The 7,500-nt window shown below is 38.9% G+C and overlaps 1 protein-coding gene across 1 annotated transcript in view; it reads right to left on the bottom strand.

The window, feature by feature from the left end:
- The window catches only part of LOC137643114 (nephrin-like), a 433,145-nt gene that overhangs the window by 48,041 nt on the left and 377,604 nt on the right, over positions 1-7,500 (bottom strand). The gene's annotated exons all lie outside the window — the stretch shown is intronic.

The following is a 7,500-nucleotide window of genomic DNA, read 5'->3' as shown; positions in this document are numbered from 1 at the left end:
AGGATACTGGAGAGTATGTACTTCTGCGTGGGTTTGGTCCTGAATTCTCGGCTCCATTAGTAGAAGTCAAGTTGGAAACTCCGTTAATTTCGGGATTTGTTAAAATTGCTTTGGTGAGAGAAATCCCAGTGTCGGGAGTAGAGTTAATTCTTGGAAATGATTTATGTGGAGACAAAGTTTTTGGTAGCAGTAATCCAATTTTGACAGAAAAACCCTCTAATTCTTCATCTATTACAGAAGTTGAATGTACATTTCCAAACATATTTCCTGCTTGTGCAGTTACTACAAGAAGTAAGAGTACCGAAGGAAAGGTAAAGGATGACGACTGTTTGGATTTACACAACTTGTTTAAAGACAGTCCAGAAACACAAGTAAGTAAAGTCAGTACTCCTTTGCGAATGCTGAAAGTTAATAAGGAAGAATTTGTTAAATCTCAAATTGAAGATGAGAATTTGAAGGTAATAAGAGATAATGCCCTTGTTGATATAAATGATATCGAGAAGGAAGGCAAGTGTTACTTTGTTAAGGATGGAGTCCTAATGAGGAAGTTTAAGAGTAGAAATGTTAATGATGTTGTAGAACAAGTGATTATTCCAAATAGTTATAAGAATTTTGTTCTAGGTATTGCTCATGACAGTAGTTATTCTGGTCATTTAGGTATAAACAAAACTTATGAGAAATTATTGAGGTATTTTTATTGGCCTAAGATGCACAAAGATTGTAGTGAATATTGTAAAAATTGCGATTTATGTCAAAAAGTAGGCAAAGCTCAACATGACCCTAAAGTGGTGCCATTGCAACCCATTGAAGTTCCAGGTGAACCCTTTGAAAGACTGGTTTTGGATTGTGTGGGACCTCTTCCTAGGTCTAGTAAAGGCAACGAGTATTTGCTGACAATTATGTGTAGTGCTACCAGATTTCCAGAAGCTATTCCTTTAAGAACTGTGAGTGCTGATAAGATAATAGAAGCGCTTAATAAGTTCTTCTCGCTGGTTGGTTTGCCAAAAGAAGTACAAACTGACCAAGGAACCAACTTTACGTCTAAAAAGTTTGCATCATTTTTAGCCTGTCAGAGTATTAAGCATTGCTTATCATCTCCTTATCACCCACAGAGCCAAGGAGTGGTCGAACGATTTCATCGAACCTTCAAAACCATGCTTCGCACGTACTGTTGTGAAAATGAAAAGGAATGGGATGTCTTCATACCAATGTTGCTATTTGCCGTTCGTGATAGCGTACATTCATCGTTGGGGTATTCTCCTTTTCAGTTAGTATATGTCCATCAGGTAAGGTCGCCCATGGAGGTGATAAAGAATCAATTGATTTCAGAAGAAAAGGATTCTATCACTTTACAAGAAATGAAGGAAAAAATAAAGAAAATATGGAAAGTAGCACATGAGAATCTCGAAATGGTACAAGAAGGGATGAAAAGAAACTACGACAAAAAGGCTGCAAAACGTGAACTCTACATCGGAGACAAGGTTCTAGTGTATCTCCCTACATCTGGTAAGGTTTTTAACCAGAAGTATATAGGACCTTGCACGGTGAAAGAAAAAGTGAGTGATGTTAACTATCGAATTCAATTTCCTACAGGACGAAGGAAAGTTAAAACTTTCCATATTAACAAGTTGAAAAGGTATAATGAATCCAGTGGAGTGTTGTCAATTGCAAAAGAGGATGATGAAAAAGATGTTGAAGGAGAATTTGAAGTTAGGATAAAAAATACTGAGTATTTGAGGGATTATGAAAAATTTAGAAAATTATGTATTCATTTATCTGATGAACAACAGCAGGATTTTAAAGTGCTAATTAAAAACTTTTCAGATCTGTTTTCAGACCATCCAAAAAGGATAAAAGGAATACAGCATAAAATTAGGTTGAGAGAGGAGACTCCAATAAGTCAGCGTCCGTACAGAATGTCACCGAGGCAACAACAACAGTTAAAGACCGAAGTTGCTTATTTGCTGAAACACGGACTAGCAGAGGAAAGCCATAGTGAATGGGCTAGCCCATGTATTCTAGTCGACAAACCTGACGGAAGTGCAAGAATGTGTACAGACTATCGAAAGGAAAGTGCTTGTTACCAACGACGTGGCAGTCTCCGATAGTTGCTGAATGGTGGAAGTGGCTAATGTTTAAGACTGTACGAGTGAAAATTCAGCATGGACTGAGGAGAGAGCCGCGGAGTTTAAAGGGGGGGAATGTAAAGGAATATGATTTATTGAGTATAAAATTGCAGAAAAGGTTGGAAATTTATATTTGCATAAAAAAAGGTGTACACTAGCCAACAGATGGCAGTACCGCTTGGCGTAGTCAGTAGTCGCCAAGGATAATGTACCGAAATATTATGTTTAGTACATGGATGTCTAGCGTGAGTCGAGTATATAAAGCCCCACAACGGTGATTTTCGGCGGAGTCGCAACAAACAAGTGATAAAAAGTGTATCAAGTTTTTAAGGAATATATGGTAATGTATTGTTTATCCATTTGGACGTTTTCTTGTGTGATGTAACGTTGGTTGCCACTAACTGTTTGATGTTGCTACAGTGAATTATATGTTGTGATTATGTAAAGCTTTGCGACTTGGGTATTAAACGGTAAACTGCAGAAATCAGTGATTAGTAGTCTTGATGAAGTGCTGTTGTGTAATGCGTTTGTAATTGGTTTAATGTTCTGTTTGTGTCTTTAATTTCTTTACTAATTGTTATTAAAGTACATTTTAAGTTATTATGGGTTATCACTGTTTCCTGATATATTCTGCTCGTAAATCCTTAGTATAAGAGATTTTGTTTTCTTATGTTACAATATATATATATATATATATATATATATATATACATATATCACCCACGAAACGCATTTAATACCGAATTCTATCTTGGGAATATATATCCACTTGGAATTCATTTTATTGTAACAGATTCTGGCTGGGTGGAGATTCGAACCCCTATCTGTGGGCCGGAAACCATGCCAGCAGCAACCCTACCTACTGAGCTATCAAGAGAGATAAAATTTTATGACAAGTCCCCGTACATATTCCTGTCGAATTCAGGAATCTGTTCATAGACTTGAAATAAACCCATCTCCACCACGATAGCTGAATCGTGAGTTTGCAACACGTGGTTATTTTAAATGGACATATATCACAAGCACACGTGATTTCACTCAATGTAAATATCACCCACGAAAGGCATTTAAGACCGAATTCTATCTTGGGAATATATATCCACTTGGAATTCATTTTATGGTAACAGCTTCTGGCCGGGTGGAGATTCGAATCCCCACCTGTGGGCCGGAATCCTTGCCAGCAGCAACCCTATTGACTGAGCTATCAAGAGAGATAAAAGTTTATGACAAGTCCCCGTACATATTCCTGTCGAATTCAGGAATCTGTTCATAGACTTGAAATAAACCCATCTCCACCATGATAGCTGAATCGTGAGTTTGCAACACGTGGTTATTTTAAATGAACATATATCAAAAGCACACGTGATTTCAATCAATGTAAATATCACCCACGAAAGGCATTTAATACCGAATTCTATCTTGGGAATATATATCCACTTGGAATTCATTTTATGGTAACAGCTTCTGGCCGGGTGGAGATGCGAACCCCACCTGTGGGCCAGAAACCATGCCAGCAGCGACCTTACCGACTGAGCTATCATGAGAGATAAAAGTTTATGACAAGTCGCCTTACATATTCCTGTAGAATTCAGAAATCTGTTCATAGACTTGAATTAAACCCATCTCCACCATGATAGCCGAATCGTGAGTTTGCAACACGTGGTTATTTTAAATGAACATATATCACAAGCACACGTGATTTCAATCAATGTAAATATCACCCACGAAAGGCATTTAATACCGAATTCTATCTTGGGAATATATATCCAATTGAAATTCATTTTATGGTAACAGCTTCTTGCCGGGTGGAGATTCAAACCCCCACCTGTGGGCCGGAAACCATGCCGGCAGTGACCCTACCGACTGAGCTATCAAGAGAGATAAAAGTTTATGACACCTTGCTGCTGGTGGAAGCCATGAGAGGTTGCCACCCACCACAAAGGGGGGTGGGGGTGGGGCGACCGTTAGAGGAGAGAACAAAGTCAGCAGGTGAGAAGACTCTTCATATGTTGGCAGTGGGGGGAGGGGGGCACCTACGAGTGGACTCCCCCACTCAGGGATCCTCTGTTATTACACTTGTTAGTCCTACAGTCATCTATTTTCAATATGCCCTACAAGAAATGCCGAAGATAGGCTGGCTGTGACACACGGGCACCATCTCCCATCCAATATCAGAGGAAAAGGAAACATAGGAAAGAGAAGGCGAGGGAGATCAAAACCCTACACACATGACAACAGAAGCAGCAGTCGAAGAACAGGTGACTACAATGGAGCCTGGCACTGGGACCTCCCTCGGTACCCTAAACCTCACCCCTCTGGCACTAGAGACTGGAGCAGGAGAAAGTGGTATTGCAAACAAGGTCGTTTGCCCGTGCTGCACATACTGGGATCCTAATTTGAGGCTCAGAATTTTAGCATTCAGGATTCACCTACCAGATAAGGCCTTTCGAGCGCTGATCAACACAGAAGCCAGCGTCTTGCTTCTTGAACAAGGAATCTCCCCAAACCCACCATAGTCATCCTCGACACACCAGGAGGATACAAAATATACGCAAGGCATAAAACGATCGTCAACTTCAAGGTGGGATCTGTGAATTTTACACATGATTTTTTTCATTTTGTATTCCTTGGGAATTCTAGAAATTGAGGCTATACCTGGTTTGTATTTTATAATGAGTAATCAAATAGATATTTGTGGGGAGGAAGATAGAATAACAGTAAAAACAGAATGGTGCATTTTGCCGTTAGAATGCCATGAGAGAGTAAGTGCTTGTGTGGGAAAGGAGAGACAATTAAGGTAACAGCTGCAGCTGAAAGAGAAAAAATTATTGCCTCCTCAGTCACACATAACCATATGAAAGGGTGTCTTAGGCTCTCCCAGAGAGAACCAAGATCGTAGTTAAACCACATAACAAATGGGCACTCATAGTCTTGGAAGGCTTGTCATAAATACGAGAACAGAGCAGATATTACAAAAGATAATTTGTCAAATAAAAAAGTTGTATTACAAAGTGATTGTGTGTGTGAATTGGAGTTATGTGAAATTACTAACACTGGGATCTGGGAAGCCACAACTCTAGCCCGCACAGACTAATGCTCTTAGAACTTGCTTATGAAAGCGCCAAAACTATGTCTGCGAGAATATCAACCTGTAGTTAGTAACATTGCAATTGGAGACGATGATTGATTAATTTCCCTTTATCATTGAAACTTGGCAGGAGGAGCCAATCAGGTCAAAGCCTTATAAGGTGCCCGTTAATTTCCAGAGAGAGATGGAAAAGGAAAGTAGTATATTACGGTAACGATGAGAGCGAATCCCCCTGTGATTCTCCAATTGTAGCTGTTAGGAAAAAGGAAGCCTTGGTAGAATTGTGTGTTGATTATAGGAAGTTGAATGTATTCACTAAGGACAATATATTTCCATTACCCTCGATTTAAGAATTACTAGTGAAGGTACGGGATAGTAAATATTTTACAAGTGTTTATTAAAAATCTGGATACTATCGAATACCTATTCTGGAAGGCAGTAAATGCAAAACAGCATTTACAGCTAACGATCAGATATTTCAGTTTAATTTTCTTCCTTTCGGTGTTAAAATGCTCTGTCATTACAATAGAGTAATGATGGTAGTGTTGTCTCCCTTAATTGGCCATAATGTTCTTGCATATTCAAACAATATCATAATTACAAGGAAAACAACCGAAGAACATAATAACGATATTCATAAAGTTTTAGAGGCACTGCGGTCTAATGGAATATGAATGAATTTATGAAAGTGCAAATTTTTCTGTAAACAGGTGGAAGTTTTAGGTCATATAATAACCCTAGAAGGTATCCAACCCTGCCCTAGTAAAATAAAAGCTATTAGAGATTTCCCAAGGCCATGTACCCCTAAGGATGTAGCTGGGTTCCTTGTGCTTGTTGGGTATTACCATAAATTCATGAGAGGTTTTTGGAGAGAAAGCGAGATCCTTAGATGCTTTAAAGAAAAAAAAAATCAATGATTGGAAGAAGAAAGGGCGTTTAACCATTTAAAAGCTGCCTTAATTAGCAATGAGTTACTAGCCTGTTTTTAGTTATAACAGATACAAGTAGCATAGCTATTGGTGGAGTAATTTCTCAACGAGATGATAAAGGTAGAGAGCGACCCAATGGTTTTGCTCCCATGGTATTAAAACAGACAGAAAAAAAAATTATAGTACATTCGATCGACAGGCATTGGCTACTCATTTGGCTCTAGAGAGGCACCGGTTCTTTTTATGTCAGCCAATTGAGTTGCAAAGTGATTATCACCCTTACGTGATTTATCTTACACAGGGGACTTGATGTCTAGATAAGCGAGGTGGATTGAAAGACTGTTAGAATTTAATATAAAAGGGTTTGACCACATAGCAGGAAAAGTTAACAAGGTAGCTGATGCCCTGTCTAGAGGTGCATTAATAGAAGCAACAACTCAGCCACAAAAGAGGAGCGAAGAGCAAACCCAAAATATTGAGGGACCCCACCCCTATAGAAAGCATGATGTGAATTCACGTGAAGAGCTATCAGGAAATTAGATCTACGAGAGAGAGAGAGAGAGAGAGAGAGAGAGAGAGAGAGAGAGAGAGAGAGAGAGAGAGAGAGAGAGAGAGAGAGAGAGGGGGGGGGGGCTAGTGATCGTGAATATGTGTGTGTGTAGCAGAGGACATGGCCTGGGGTGTCCAGAATGAGTGCCCTGATGATGCAGATGTGACTGACTTACGAGGTTGGGACATACAGATAGTTCGAGAGGGACAGAAAAAATAGGAATGGATGGAAAGAGTGCGAATAGTGATTAAAGGGGAGTCAGATAGTTACCCATCATTTCTGAATTTGGCTCGTGAGAATTTTATTCGTACACAGAATGATATCTAATATTGGGCTTATGAGAGGAGGGAATGGGAGTTTTGTGCATGGGTAGTTCTTCCTCCCCCTTTGGTTAATCGAGCCATCAACATTGTACATGCAAGTCCGAATGCAGGGCATTTAGGGATTGATAGGACATTAAAGAGAGCATATGAATCCTTATTTTGGTTAGAAAAAAAAAACCCACCTATAGAAAATTAGACCCAATTTTAGTAAGTTAATGAACTTACGCATATTTTACTAAGTATTTCTTTTTCTTTTTATTTTAATGATAGTATTCTTTTCTATAGTGTCTGCTCAATCCATTGAATTTTAAATTTATATATTTCTCAAGTGTAACTGCAGAAAAGGAACTAATGTACAAACACTCTCTTTCATATATATTCAAAGGCTGGATCCACCAAAGTATAGGGAAAACATTACTGTTTATGTTAGTTTTACTGAAATAGAAACCCAGCACGTATTTCAATAATATATTACACACTTCTT

The sequence above is a fragment of the Palaemon carinicauda genome, chromosome 6 (assembly GCF_036898095.1).
Source record: "Palaemon carinicauda isolate YSFRI2023 chromosome 6, ASM3689809v2, whole genome shotgun sequence".
Classification (NCBI taxonomy): Eukaryota; Metazoa; Arthropoda; class Malacostraca; order Decapoda; family Palaemonidae; genus Palaemon; species Palaemon carinicauda.
The sequence above is the reverse complement of the archived record's forward strand: the minus strand, read 5'-3'. Positions and strand labels throughout refer to the sequence as shown.